General features: G+C 41.3%; 1 long non-coding RNA gene across 1 annotated transcript; it reads left to right on the top strand.

Annotated features, from left to right (window-relative positions):
* Nucleotides 1-3,910: 3,910 nt before the first annotated feature.
* LOC139374312 (uncharacterized) lies at nucleotides 3,911-6,296 on the top strand. The gene is made up of 2 exons (XR_011627661.1): nucleotides 3,911-4,034; nucleotides 4,749-6,296. It is a non-coding gene; the product is annotated as an uncharacterized lncRNA (long non-coding RNA).
* Nucleotides 6,297-16,217: the final 9,921 nt, after the last annotated feature.

Raw genomic sequence — 16,217 nt, 5'->3', positions numbered from 1 at the left:
AAAAGTATTTAGTCAGCCACCAATTGTGCAAGTTCTCCCACTTAAAAAGATGAGAGAGGACTGTAATTTTCATCATAGGTACACTTCAACTATGACAGACAAAATGAGAAAAAAAATCCAGAAAATCACATTGTATGATTTTTAATGAATTTATTTGCAAATTATGGTGGAAAATAAGTATTCACCATTTTCAATGCAACCTTGAAACATAAAAATTAGGGGCTTCTAGCAACTCCCAAAACTGTCTATAGAATTCAACTGACAGGCCATCAGGACCAGGTGATTTTCCTTTTTTAATTTAATTCAGAACCTCTAATTTCTTCTATTGACCCAGGTGAATCGGAAACTGAGTGGAAATCATCCTCAATCACAGCTCTGGCTCTTGTCGTAGCTAGCTAGCTAGCATGCCTGCCATCTTTTGTGAGGCTTGGATATTCCGTCTTCTGTTGTCTTTCTGTCGTGTTCTTCCCATTCAACTTGACAAAAACAAACTCTAAAGTTGCCATATGTAGCTAAAATAAGTTATAGTTAGTGTCTTGCTACATTGATAGCCAATATTAGACTGTTAACCACCTAACCCTCAAAGTTGCTTGGACAATAGAGGAAATGCTCCCTCTCACAGCGATGCCATCTTGGCTCCCCCGAAAATGCCTTTATCGAGGTTATTTCCTTAACAGGTGATGTCAGTGGTCAGCATGTGGGAGAAGTCGGGGCTCAGGGATGATAGACGAGTTACCCACTGGTAATTATGAGTTGTAGGGGCATTCAAGTGATTGGGCTAAATTTAATTAGATCTACAAGGATAATTGATTGATCTGCCAGTATTTTTTATTTAGAGATTCCGGTAAACTCTGTTGTTTTTCATGTTTTACCAATTAGTATTGGATTATTCCCCATGGCAGCCAATTGTTAGATTAGAAACTGAACATTTTTGTCTTCGTTTTCAGTTGGCTTTGGCCGAGACCACACCATTTTTCCTTTGCAGGGAGAAACATTGCTTTTGACCAAATATTTCACATTTATAATATTCCTGTTGTTATTGTTATATGTAAATACAAGTAATTTGTTTGTAGAGTGTTAACCTTCTTCACCAGTTCTCTTACCATTTTTTACCATTATGTGATTAGCTTACCAGTTGGTGTATCGGTAGGCCTAATGTTAATTATCCTGAGAGGAAATATGGTCTGTTGTTTTTCTCTTACTATAAATTGTTATTGTTAATTATTTAAAGTAATAGTAATGTCAGCATCCACGACGGCAGATACAGCAGCCTCGGCGACTGGAGGGCTACATAGTCAACCATGCATGCACTCTAACAACCGCTTCAAGGGGACATGCCCAACGAGGTGAGGGTGAGCCCTCCCCAACAGGTCATCTTTAGGCAAGCCACGCCCCCAAAGAATAAGACCTGGAAGAGGATTCTGATGAAGAGGAAGGGGATCATCACCAATCTCAACAAAGTGAACTGTTGCAAAATCAGCAAAATGCAGAGAGCGCTGAGTCTGAGAGCTCAGACGAGGATTCTTATCCAGTAATCACAGGCCACGTAGGGATGAAGAGAGCCGACAGAGTAGCACACAGCTAGTATCAGATAATATTGAGAAACGTGGTCAGACTGATAGAAACTTCACTGTGAAGGAGTGCCAACCAGTCCTCAGGGAGAGCCCGGAGAGGAGGGGGTAAATATGGATACAGCTGAAGGCTCAGAGACTCAATCATCTCATGACAAAGTGGACACTGATTCATTGGGGTCACCCATGACCTTGCCCCGCCGTTCAGCCTGGCAGAGGAGGCCCAGAGAAATTCTAACCTATAACACTTTAAGGCTGCCAAGCTCTTATCAGGATACAAACTAGAGATGCTCAGATGTGCATATATTTTCTTGTTTACCTTTACTAATCCAAGTGTGATAATATTTAGTGGGGGTTGCGTCTTTGCCCATAAAGGTAAACTGGGCATGTCTATATAGTTACATGGCTGTTAGCCCAGTTTTCCCTGGTGTTCTCAAGACCAGAACATAGATCCTCTGTGTTTGTCTTGAGGCCAGTGAAATATTTGGGCCAACATTTAGTTTTTGCAGGGGGGTGTTTTAAGGGGCTTAATACAGTTGTATTCCAGCCACTAGGGGGTACTCTGGTGAAACCCATGGGTAATAAAGAAATATAGTTTAAGTGAATTGGCGAGAGGAAGAAAAATGAACAAAAAGTGCTGTAAACTGCTGTTACTTGTGCTGAGATGATTAAAAGTAAAGTAAACAGTACCTTTCGTGTTGTAGTTTATATTATAAACTCATAGAAAGGGTAACACTAGCAAAACAGTCATCTGACCATTATTCAATTCACTACTGAAGGGACATATGAATGAAATAGTATTGTGGTAAATAGTTTATATTTACCGGAAGAGGTTGATATAAGAGTATTTTTTGTTGTTGCCATTTATCAGGCAAATTATATTTTATTTTGAACATAAGCTAGACTACCTATAGGCCTACTATTGTAGAAAATGTCCCCATCACATTCAGGGAGGACAACCGTGATAAACTCTGAGGAGGAGAGACCATAATGGTATCAAGCTTTTCAAATTATAAACCTGTTATAATATTTACTGACTGTTAAATAAAAAATGCAGGCTATTTGTGTTACTGATGTCACACCCTAAGATGTAAAGGAAGAGGCCTAATGCGGCATTCATAATCAAGTGTGAATGTGGTATTTACCAGTTGTGAAGTCATAGACACCAGTTGGATGCATTCACATGCTTTGAATTCGTTTGGCTATGGCCAATAAACTGTGTCAACCATAAACTAAAAGTAGGCTGCCGCTATCATAATCGCAAACAAATTATAGTTACATTTATCAAGGTAATTTCCTAAGTACATGGCATCAGAGGTCTGCATGTGGAAGAAATTGGAGCTCAGGGAATTATAGACAAGTTTCCACTAGTAATTACAAGTTGGAGGGGCGTTCATGTGGATTCCCACTTGGTTATGAATGCAGCATCAGTGGTGTGGTTAATGGGAGGTTTCAAATAAACTCATAAAGTAAAATAGACATCCCATCATTGCCCCATTATGGCATCTGTGAAAGCACAGGCATTGAGGCCATCTCCATTTTGAAGTAGTCAATGTTCTTAAACTACTACTTCTGAGTTGGCAAGCAAACATAAAGGGTGCGTACTGCCACCAGGAGTGTGATGTTTGAACAAAAAGCCAAGGTTGGCGATATACTGCCACCTGCAGTTATGTAATGTTTGCTCATGAAATCAAATCAAATTTTATTGGTCACATACACATATTTAGCAGATGTTATTGTGGGTGTAGTGAAACGCTTGTGTTCCTAGCTCCAACAGTGCAGTAATATCTAACAATTCACAACAACACACACAAATCTAAAGAATTCACAACAACACACACAAATCAAAAGAATAGAGTTGAGAAATATCTAAATATTACGATGAGCAATGTTGGAGTGGCGTTAACTGAAATACAGTAGAATATAATAAATACACATGAAATTAGCAAAGCAGTATGTAAACATTATTAATGTGACTAGTGTTCCATTATTAAGTGACCAGTGATTCCATGTCTATAGGGCAGCAGCCTCTAAGGTGCAGTGTTGAGTAACCAGGTGGTAGCCGGCGAGTGATGAGTGTAATTTATTGGCTGATCCCGCCTGCCGACCTGTATAGAATTATGTGATCCTTCCATAACCTATAGGATGTCCCTCCCAGTTGACTACTTAAAAATGGTGAAAGTCCTCAATAGCGCTTGGGGGACTAGAGTCCTCTATCTATCTCTATGGATAGGGGGACAGGGAGACTGGATAGGCAGTTGGTTTTGGGGATTCGCACTGTTGACCCGACGTCACAATCGGTGGGGGTTATAAAAATCCCCTGAATTTATACTGCAGTCATTCGCAGTGAGAAAAGCCATAGACAAAGCAGTCACACCGTACATAATTGGAACAGAGACCGCCAACAAAATGACGACCGTTTACATTGGATTCCTTCTCCTTGCCATGCTTTTTTCATCTCAGGTAAGAGCGTTTCTTCTAACAACTCGTTGCATGTTTGATTTTAAGTCTACTCAGTTTTCATTAGGATAACGTTCCCTACCTACCCATTCTGGAAAGTAAAGGCATTTCAACAGGTGCAACATTCAACATGGCTATTCCGTTTTTTTTACGGTTTCAATCTAAATGTTGAATTTGGTTAATGTATTTTCTCATTGACAAACTAATGATGGCGCGGGTAATTGGCCTCCAGATGTTTTCAGTTAGTCATTTAGAATATTTGGCGACCTAGTGTGCCATAATTTGAGTCAAGAGACATGACACCGTAATGCCTCCTTTCAGGTAGTCTTGACGTGAAATTACTTCAAATAGGTTTATGTAATTTGAGAGCGACTTTTTCTCTCCCCTGCGAAATTCAACTGTAGGATATTGTCCGTCACCCTATAGGCCTAGACTAGGGAAACGCATTTCCCAAAAGGTGATGCCACTCAACACCGATAACATGCGTATTAATTTAAATACATTATGTTAAAACATATTGCCATAGGATTGTCTTATGCCACACCCATTTCTGTGTGCCTAAATCTCAACTTTATGCATGTGTTTGCTCTTTGAAATGAGTTGGACGGAGGTGATTAGATGTGTTGTTCCTATTGTCAAATGTTTCAGGTTAACTTTTTACTTTCTCCCATCTGGCCAATGCCCAGACAGTGACGTGCCCCTCTGCTCTCGTTTTAGGTCCATGCGCAAAACACTACCACACAGTCCCTTCCTACGAATGTGACCAAAGCTGACTTCACGAGTTCCTCGATGCTCAACGTCAGTACCACGAACGTCAGTACCACGAACGTCAGTACCACGAACGTCAGTACCACGAACGTCAGTACCACGAACGTCAGTACCACGAACGTCAGTCCCACGAACGTCAGTCCCACGAACGTCTCCATTCCTCAAGGAGCCAGTGTGACCTTGCAGTCCAGTGCATTCATGCTCCTCATCCCTGTGGTGGGCTCGCTCCTACAGGGCTGCTTCTAGAGGGTTCATCTGCACTGAACAAAAGCCAAGACTAACATCGGCAGCCTAGATGGGCAAATGTTTTACAAAGAGCACATTATTAATTCTCGGAAGGTAGCCATTTGCGCACCTAAGCTGTGGGATTCGGTGGCACGGGCAAAAACACTTTTCTTTGTGCTCGCACCTCCTGGCTGCTTCAAACCGTAGGCCTACTCTCTGCTCACTGGCCCCAAGCCCATGGCTTGGCAACAAGCTGTCTCACTGCAGAATGGGACATTTGTCCATATACCTTTGAGGTTTAGGCATTAATTCACAAATGGGTAAGGTTTGGGATAGGGTGAAGTCATTTAAAGTGCCTAGCACTGGGATTGAACACATTACTAATTAATGGTACTAGTGCTCACCGTTGCCCCTAGTGGCCGCCAATTTTGAAGTAATCTCCGGACATCGTGCTTACCTGGAAAGATGTCTAATTTTGCAGTGGTTCTTTAGTGACCTGGCTGTTGCCTCCATGGAGGCAGGCCATGAGGCTCTATTAAACTCTATTCTTTGACTCAATATTGTGTAATTGCAGACCGCAAATCCAGAAACCCCATGAAATCAGGAAAAGCACATTGGTGCCTGCTTTTCTTGGTAAAACACCCTGAATTTGTCAGTTCTGGTGTTGAGACCGTTTCTTGACATTTGTTTACATGGCAGGTAAGGATAATTAACGTGGCCGGTTAGGTGACTTGGTGTGCCAGGTTAGGAGAATGAGGTAAAGGGTTAGCTTTAGAGACTGTTGTCCCCCAACGTGAGCTACATGGCCACGGACCACTGGTGCGCGTCAGTGCGTTTCTTGAAATCAAGTTACACCCATTATCTGAAACGCCCCTACTCCTTTGATTCACTTGGTCCCACTGTTCCTGATTTCAGACAGCAGAGTTTAACTTGTGTACATTTTGGCTATGCCTGGGGAAATCAGCAACTGTTTCAGGTGCATTGTGGAAAATAACAGCCTATATTTGTCTGATCTGTGGCACTTATGTCCTTAACAGTGCTATTTTTACTCCTGCAACTGCAATGGATTCTTTGTCAGAGGCTTGATGTAGCCTACACTTGTGATGAACTTATTGAATTTTATATTGTAAACATGTGACGTATGTAAAGTATGTATGCTTTTAGATCTCTTGATCTCTTGGTATGTCGGGTTCAATAAAGCTTTGAAATGTATTTGTCATGATCAATATTTAATATCCTTGAACAATAAAATATGACATTGAATATAACTGACTTATCCTGTCAATTCCAAAGCTTGGCATTCATTGGCTTTTCCATCTGTCTTACAAATCCAATGCCGCAGGTCTTTCTCAAATTACTGGTTAACAATTGTGTGCCTTACAGATTGTTTTCTATTAACTGTCCAACTATTGGCTGCTTAGCAAAGGGCAAGAATTTTTGCTAGAACTGTTGGGGAAAAATCTGTTAATGGCATGTTTGGAACTTATTGGTCTAACTAATTTAGTGGGACGAAATCCATGCAGTCTTCAAATGGCACTTATTCCAACTTGTGTGGCAAGGCGTAACATTGGAAAGTATTCAGACCCCTTGACTTAAACAAGTTAGACTTATAAAATTCATTAAATATTTTGGATACTCTACACTTGGTTTGACTGTCAACGATGTGAAAACGGCTTTAGACATTTTCTTTGCAACAAATCCCTTGCAATAGTATTTGCAATTGCGCTCTGGTGCATCCTGTTTCTACAACTTGGAGTCCACCTGTGGTATTGATTGGACATTTGGAAAAGGCACACCTAAGGTCCCACAGTTCACTGCATGTCAGAGCAAAAACCAAGCCATGAGGTTAAAGGAAATGTCTAGAGCTTTGAGGAAAGGATTGGGTCTAGGCACAGATCTGGGGAAGGTTACCAAAACATTCCTGCAGCATTGTAGTCCCACAGTGGCCTCCATTAAATTATAGTTTGGAACCAAGGCTCTTCCTAGAGCTGGCTGCCTGGCCAAACTGAGAAACCTGGGGGAGAAGGGCCTTGGTCAGGGAGGTGACCAAGAACCTGACGATCACTCGGACAGCTCCAATGTTCCTCTGGAGCTGGGAGATTCTTCCAGAAGGACAACCATCTCTGCAGCACTTTGCCAATCAGGCCTTTTATGATAGAGGCCTGACAGAAGCCACTTCAGTAAAAGACACATGACAGCCCTCTTGGAGTTTGCCAAAAGGCACCTAAAGACATTCAGACCATGGGAAACAAGATTATGTGGTCTGAAACCAAGATTGAATGCAGTGTCACATCTGGAGAAACACTGGCACCATCCATATAGTGAAGCATGGTGGTGGCTGTGGGGATGTTTTTCAGCAGCACTGACTGGGAGACTAGTGAGGGAAAGATGAACAGAGCAAAGTACAGAGATCCTTTATGAAAACCTGCTCAGGGCCTCAGACTGGGTCGAAGGATGACCTTCAACAGTTCAATGACCCTAAGCACACAGCCAAGACTACGCAGGAGTGGCTTCGGGACAAGTCTCTTAATGTCCTTGAGTGGCCCTGCCTGAGCCCGGACTTGAATCCGACCGAACATCTCTGGAGAGACCTGAAAATAGCTGTGCAGCGACGCTCTCCATCGTACCTGACAGAGCTTGAGAGGATCTGCAGAGAAGAATGGGAGAAACTTCCCAAATACAGGTGTGCTAAACTTTAGCGTCATACCCAAGGAGACTTGAGGCTGTAATCGCTGCCAAAAGTGCTTCAACAGAATATAGGGTCTGAATACTTATGTAAATGTGATATTTATGTGAAACATTTATAAAAACCTGTTTTTGCTTTGTCATCGGGGTATTGTGTGTAGATTGATGAGAAAACCCCCACAATTTTTTGAATAAGGCTGTAACGTAACAAAATGTTGAAAAAGTCAAGTAGTCTGAATACTTTCCCAAATGAACTGTATCTAGGCCTCCCAGTGATTTGAGTTAAAACTGGTTTGACTGTCCACCTTATGTCCTTATTTTAGCATTTGCCATTCAAGGGCAGCCATTTTTCAGCCATCTCAAACAATGTGACCAATTTAATTTGGTGGCCTACTTGGCACCACTTTCATGACTCTTAACATGCTTACTGGCTGTCTGCATTTTGTATAGCAGGTTGTTTATTGTTATGAATCTTGCCCTGGAGGCAGAATTGAGCGATTTTCGGCTGCAAAGTCAAAATTGGCTACAGCGTAAAAATGTATGCAAACAAAAATGACCTTTTTGGTCTTAATTTAAGATGAGGGTTAGGTTTAAAATCAGATTTTTATGATTGTGTCTGTGCCAGTTATCGACCACTGCAGAGCTGCCTCCAGTGTGAGATTCATGACAAATGCCAACCTGCTTTTGTAAATTTGATCTAAATCAAAGAAGTGGGATTCTGTATTTTTCGAATCCTTCCATTATCTTGATTTTGGGTCTCGCTTTTTGGCTCTTGTCCAAAGGAAGGGTAAACTACATTATAAATCACTTGACAAGATTCATATTGTTTCTTCAGATTTAGAAGCGGAGCCTGAAGTTCTTTCCAATGGTTAATTTAAATTACAAGATTTTGATTGTGGTAATTTAAGATTTGTTTCAATCAAATAGTTGTGTCCCTCTGCTCCCTGTAAGCAAATAATCTTATCAGTCACTTAAACCACCCAACCCTAGGATTATATGCATCAACCAAACATGTTCATCTCCTTAGTTTCCAGTAATCCTGCTTTGGATCACAGTGAAGCTCTGTAAAGGTTGTGTACTGTATTGGTTGGCAACAAGACAAGTGCTGATGGTGTACCAGGGGAATTGTGTTTTGTATGAGGTGTTTGAGGTGGAGTTATTTAATTCAGAGTCAGAACATTTTTGCCATTCATAGGGATGGGAAACCTAGTCAGTTGTACCACTGAATGCATTCAACTGAAATGTGTCTTCTGCATTTAACCCAACCCCTCTGAATCAGAGAAGTGCAGGGGCTGCCATAATTGACATCCACATCTTTGGTGCCCGGGAAACGGTGGGTTAACTGCCATGCTCAGGGGCAGAATGGCACATTTGCACCTTGTCAGCTCAGGGATTCGATCCAGGAACCTTTTGGTTACTGGCCCAACGGTCTAACCACTAGGCTACCTGCCAGATGTGTGGTAGTGTTGCTCAAGAAACAAAAAGATCACGTGTCAAGATGAAACACTCTGACAATTCTACATGAGCCTTGCTAACAGGGCCTGGTAAGTGAGGATCATCAGGCATCAGTGTTCCCTCTCAAGATCACTTTCATAGGCAAGTCCTCATTGCTCCCATTTTCTACAGTCTGCGCTTTGCATGCAGTCATTTTCTGAGGAAGGAATTTGCATTGATTTACATCCATTTGTCTTCATTTGCATCCCATCTCCTACCTGCATGCAGTAGCGGTGTTTTGGTAAAATCACTGGGGAAGTCAGTGACAACTAAAAGATACCAAAAACCATTTAGTCCAGTCAACATAAGCTAAATATGATGTGGCTGTCCATGGTTCTGGTTTTTGTTTGCGTGTGTGTGCATGTTCATGCAAGTAGAAAAACATGTTGACTCACCCTACTTGTAGAGAAACGCCAATGCCATCTTCCCCTCTTTCATGTTGACAAAATGATCTATCACTTACAGTACACGCTTTTATTTTTTGTTGTCCTAGGCTAACTGGCTAAAATGCTTGCTCGCTAACCTAACATCCATTCATGGTAAACGTTAGCTAGTTAACATTAACCTTCTACATCTAGCTACATATTGAACTTCCATTCTCTCAGGCCGGGGGCACAACAATGTATGAATTAATAGTTGGATTAGAGTTGCCGTTATAATCATTGGCCAGTACAGAGAATTAAGTAAAACCACAAGTCCAAATCCCTATCTCCATCCATGGCTAATTAAAGAAAGAGCCAATTTTAGCTAGCTGGCTGGCCACCGGAGGACAACAACTAGTTGCAAAAATTCACATTTTTCTGTCAATGACATATGCTCTCAATGGGATTCGATAGGAGTGACGCCAAATCCAAGCTGATTTCCCTCAACACTTTTCTTTTGGTGCGCCAGGACCATTCACAGTTGAGCTCGCTCAGTTTAGCGCCAATGCTGATTGGAAAAGGTTTTGTACTTTTTTCGTCAAGGGAACCCAGATCTGCTGGCTTCCCTTGCCGTCAAAGCTATGGGCGGCAACAATGTCATACTCGTTTGGACCAGACAGCATCAGATAGATGGCTGAGACAGGGGCGCTGTTTCGCTCCCTCGGATGCTTTCTCCTGTGAGATACATTTAGCCTGAAGGAATATTATGAAACACAGAGAGACGAAAGATAAATTATACATACGTTTTTGGGGGAAGCCTGGCTTCCCTTGGCATCCATGACTACATGCCACTGCCTGCATGGTGTTTACTGTTGTAGTTAGCATTGAGGTAAAGTAGGCTGTTTCTATAAACATCTATAAAAGAACAGCAGGAAAGCTCTCAAACCTCTTGGTCTTACATGATGATTATGGCCTTAGCATTTTAGAAAGTCAACATGTGAAGTGAAACAAGTGTTAAGCACAGTGATGTTGGAGGCTAGAAAACACAGACTAGATGAACTGGCAGGTGATATGTATAAAGGTCCTGTAAGTTATTATGAGTCTTTAAAATCTAACTTGGTGGTATCCAAGACAGATAAAACATTGAACTATGAAAATGTATGCACTCACTACTTTAAGTCGCTCTGGATAAGAGCGTCTGCTAAGAGTAAAAATGTAACCCTTATCCATGCACGTCACAGACCTGAGTGGTATACTATGAAGCAAGGTACAGTAGATCTATTCAGGCTTTTATAAAGCAAGCTAGCTTCAGTTAGCTTCACATTCCCGCTCAGGCTATATCCGTATTACGGAGGTGGATATTGATCGTGCACCAACCGCTTACTTGAGCCTGCTCGAGCTTGGTTTGTAACTGCACGTTCATGTTGCACATGGCTATTCTAATGCCGAACACCTCATTGAGACAATGCTGAACCATCATTCCATGGGTGAGTCAGTGCCACATTTTCTTTTGTGCCAAAATCAAAAAGTGATCTTGCAAATTCAGCAGGCTATGGTGTGAAATAGGGTGTTAGAAGTGCAGTCTTTCTTTTACTAGGTGTATCATTAATGCCATCTTTAATGCCATCAAATCAATGCTTTATCCAGCCAGGTCACCCGTGATACAAATCATTATTCGACTGCCATCCATGTCTGAGGACGTCGGGAGATGATGTAGAAACCGGCCACTAGGGGCAACAGTGAGCACTGGTACCGTCAAGTAGGTTTCAGTTTTGCTAGGGCATTGTGGACAGGGATGACAGATGGGCATCTACCTCTGATTCGAAAGGTTGCATGTTCAATTCCAGAAATATGACATTTTGTTTTAAGCCTATCCCAAACCTTAACCCTTTGGAGTTCATGCCTAACCTTAAGATTTCTGAATGAATGCCTAAACTTAACCTTAAACACTTCGAAATTTGACATTTGCAACAACTTTGAAATTGGACTTTTGATAAACATCGATGAATGTCTAATTCTGACGTGAGACAGAGCTAGCTGGCTTTATCAATGCAGGAGCACCTTTCCCCCCCACTCCTATAGATCAAATAATTGTATTAGGTCATGCAAAAGTTTTACTCTGGTGAATTTTCAAAATGCAATCTGTCATTACTAAATGTGTAACGTGATAGGTATTTTAACATTACTATTTTAACACAAAAAACATTTGTTTAATAAAATATTTAATAAGTCATCTTCCTCAAGTGAAGGGGATGATATCTTTGCGAGAGGAAGATAATCTGAATTAATGTGTCCTCAACTGGCAGCTCAGACACTTGAATCAATGGATCAATGAAGTTAGCCTGTCCCAGAGTAGGTTAGTTCTGATGGATTCATTGCCATAGAAATGTACCTGGCTTAAAGGTGAGCCACATTCGTGTGACCGGTTATCCTGAGTTGAACTCAGAGTTGACCAAAGTTACCTCAGTAAATCCTCAAACTAATTCATAGTACAGGGCTCAGTTCCACTCACTTGAACATGTGTTACTGTGCCTCAGTGGTGCAACATTATCACTTCTTTACCACTCTGTGGTGTGAAAACAAACAGCAATTGGAGGCTTGAACCAAACGCCTGACAACTTTTAATTATTTGAAAGGCTAGGATGGAGCATTAGAACCAGTGTGAACCAGATTTGCTTTTGTGGGCATGTTGGGGAGGTAAACCATTCTGAAAGGTCAACTGATAAGATCAGGGAGCAAACAACAACCATGATTCCCATGCAATTAAAATGCATGACCCAGTGAAATGCTTTAACATAAAAAGGCATCAATCACTTCCTATAGAATGCTACGTGCCTCTTCATTTTACTGAAGGTATGTCCACATAAGCATAAATCACGCATCATTTTATGGTTGTTATTAGAATCCCCATTCGCCAACGCCAGTGGTGACAGCTAGTCTTCCTGGGGTCCCATCACATTAAAAAAAATACAGACAAAAGACTACAATTTACATACATACACAGCTGAAGTCTAAAGTTTACATACACCTTAGCCAAATACATTTAAACTCCGTTTCACAATTTCTGACATTAAATCCTAGTAAACATTCCCTGTCTTAGATCAGTTAGGATCACCCCTTTATTTTAAGAAGGTGAAGTGTCAATAATAGTAGAGAGAATTATTTATTTCAGCTTTTATTTCTTTCATCACATTCCCAGAGGGTCAGAAGTTTACATACACTCAATTAGTATTTGGTAGCGTTGCCTTTAAATTGTTTAACTTGGGTCAAATGTTTCAGGTAGCCTTCCACAAGCTTCCCACAATAAGTTGGGTGAATGTACTTGTTTCCTCCAGTATCTTCACAAGATCCTTTGCTGTTGTTCTGGGATTGATTTGCACTTTTCGCACCAAATTACGTTCATCTCTAGGAGACAGAACGCATCTCCTTCCTGAGCAGTATGGCTGCTGCGTGGTCCCATCGTGTTTATACTGGTGTACTATTGTTTGTACAGATGAACGTGGTAACTTCAGGGATTTGGAAATTGCTCCCAAGGATGAACCAGACTTGTGGAGGTCTACAAATTTTCTTCTGAGGTCTTGGCTGATTTCTTTTGATTTTCCCATGATGTCAAGCAAAGAGGCACTGAGTTTGAAGGTAAGCCTTGAAATACATCCACAGGTACACCTCCAATGGACTCAAATGATGTCAATTAGCCTATTAGAAGCTTCTAAAGCCATGACATAATTTTCTGGAATTGTCTAAGCTGTTTAAAGGCACAGTCAACTTAGTGTATGTAAACTTCTGACCCACTGGAATTGTGATACTGTGAATTATAAGTGAAATAATCTGTCTGTAAACAATTGTTGGAAAAATGACTTGTGTGATGCACAAAGTAGATGTCCTAACCGACTTGACAAAACTATAGTTTGTTAACAAGAAATTTGTGGAGTGGTTGAAAAACGAGTTTCAATGATTAGAATGCCAGAAATCACATTTAGATTATGGTAATTCATATTAACAGAACATGCAAGTCAAGGATGCAACGATGTGCGGCCCTTCTTACCTAATTCTGATGGGCACTTTGAAGATGCCAACAAGACGAGTAACAAACAGGAAAAATCACTAGCCTATGTTAATCTTCTATCCTCCATAGTAGAAAAGTTGATCTATTCTATTGTAAAAAATAAAAAAAGTGAGCCCCAACCTCCCATCCCATCCCATCCGATTCCCACAACCCCACCCAGCTAACATGTCCCCATCCAACCCACAGCCCTCCCAAAAATCATGTTTCCCACCCCTTTCCAACCACCTCCAGCAACTAGGGTTGCTCATCAGTCACCCATGGTCACCCACCATGGATGTCCTTTAGGTGGTGGACCATTCTTGACACAGGAAACGGTTGAGCTTAAAACCCCAACAACATTGCCTACTAACATACCCTGTTCAAAGTCACCTAAATCTTTTGTCTTGCCCATTCACCCTCTGAATGGCACACGTACACAATCCATTCTCAATTGTCTCAAGGCTTAAAAACAATTGCTTAACCTGCCTCCTTCCATTCATCTACACTGTTTGAAGTGAATTTACCAAGTTACATGAATAAGAGATCATGGCTTTCACCTGGATTCACCTGGCCAGTCTATGTCATGGAGAGAGCAGGTGTTCTTATTGTTTTGTACACAAAGTGTATATTGTTTTTTGTATGTGTTGGGCTTTAGCTGAGATTTTTCTTTACAGGGTCAAGTATATTTGTCCAGGCCTCAATTGTTCCTTGACTAGCACCATTCATTCTCGCTGTTGATAATTCTAATAACTCAGAACGAAACAGAGCAGGCATTACCTGTTATTATGGCTGAGGGATTGGCATATAGTATTTTAATCATATTAATGAAATTGTAGCCCCGCCCCATATGTTCCAAAACTGGACAAAGATATGACCATTCTAGTCTATCAAAAGCTTTTTTCTGCGTTGAGAGACAGAACTGCCCAAGGAGCTTTGGTTTCTGATGAAGCGTGTAAGATATGTAATATCTTATCTGAGGATAATCGTTTTTTAACAAACTCGCTTTGGTTCGGATGTACCAATTTGGGTATGCATGTTTTGAAACGGGAGGGCAGAAGTTTTGAAAATAGTTTAATATCTGTGTTTATCAAAGTGAGAGCACTGGGTGGCATCCTTTTTTAAAACAAAAGCTAAATTAGTGCAGTATTTACATCCCTTTCAAATGAACCTTTGTGAACGGCTGTGTTGATCATTTTAAGTAACAGTGGACCTACATTTTTTAAATACATAGTACCTCAGGAGGAATACCGTCACAACCAGGTGATTTTCATTTATTCCTGTTATCCAATTACCTTTTGAGTTCACAGAGAGACATTTGGGCTCCTAGCAAGCCAGCTTCCTCAGTAGAGAGAAGAGGAGATCTCATATCTTTTAAAAAGGACTAATTTTACATTTACTGTACATTTGACATTTTTGTCATTTTTATCCAGAGAGACTTACAGTTAGTGCATTCATCTTAAGATAGCTAGGTGGGGAATCCACATATCACAGGCATAGTAAGTACACATTTCCTCAAAGTATCATATCGAAAGGTTCTGTGATGAATGAGCCTTGAAAGATGAAGTTGAATTAGCATTTCTGCCCATAATTTCATGTAAAGTACTTCAAAGTGTTTTTCCAACATACAATTATATGATTTCTCATAGTTCATAGACACAGTAAATATGAATGATGTCAATGTGAATATTACACATTGGCTTGAAGTTAGAATTCAGGTCTCAGTGAATAATAATATTTGTTTAACCCAATATAAACCCAATATAATATAATATATAATATATAAACTCAGCAAAAAAAGAAACATCCTTTCACTGTCAACTGCGTATATTTTCAGCAAACTTAACGTGTAAATATTTGTATGACCACAACAAGATTCAACAACTGAGACATAAACTGAACAAGTTCCACAGACGTGTGACTAACAGAAATTGAATAATGTGTCCCTGAACAAATGGGGGGTCAAAATCAAAAGTAATAGTCAGTATCTGGTGTGGCCACCAGCTGCATTAACTACTGCAGTGCATCTCCTCCTCATGGACTGCACCAGATTTGCCAGATGTTACCCCACTCTTCCACCAAGGCACCTGCAAGTTCCCGGACATTTCTGGTTGGAATGGCCCTAACTCTCACCCGCCGATCCAACAGGTTCCAGACATGCTCAATGGGATTGCCATCCGGGCTCTTCGCTGGCCACGGCAGAACACTGACATTCCTGTCTTGCAGGAAATTATGCACAGAACGAGCAGTATGGCTGGTGGCATTGTCATGCTGGAGGGTCATGTCAGAATGAACCTGCAGGAAGGGTACCACATGAGGGAGGAGGATGTCTTCCCTGTAACGCACAGCGTTGAGATTGCCTGCAATGAGAACAAGCTCAGTCCGATGATGTTGTGATACACTGCATCAGACCGTGACGGACCTTCCACCTCCAAATCGATCCCGCTCCAGAGTACAGGCCTTGCTGTAACGCTCATTCCTTCGACGATAAACGCGAATCCGACCATCACCCCTGGTGAGACAAAACTATGACTTGTCAGTGAAGAGCACTTTTTGCCAGTCCTGTCTGGTCCAGCGACGGTGGGTTTGTGCCCCTAGGCCCCTAGGCGA

This window comes from Oncorhynchus clarkii, chromosome 19, assembly GCF_045791955.1.
Source record: "Oncorhynchus clarkii lewisi isolate Uvic-CL-2024 chromosome 19, UVic_Ocla_1.0, whole genome shotgun sequence".
NCBI lineage: Eukaryota > Metazoa > Chordata > Actinopteri > Salmoniformes > Salmonidae > Oncorhynchus > Oncorhynchus clarkii.
This window is presented reverse-complemented; position numbering and strand designations above follow the sequence as displayed.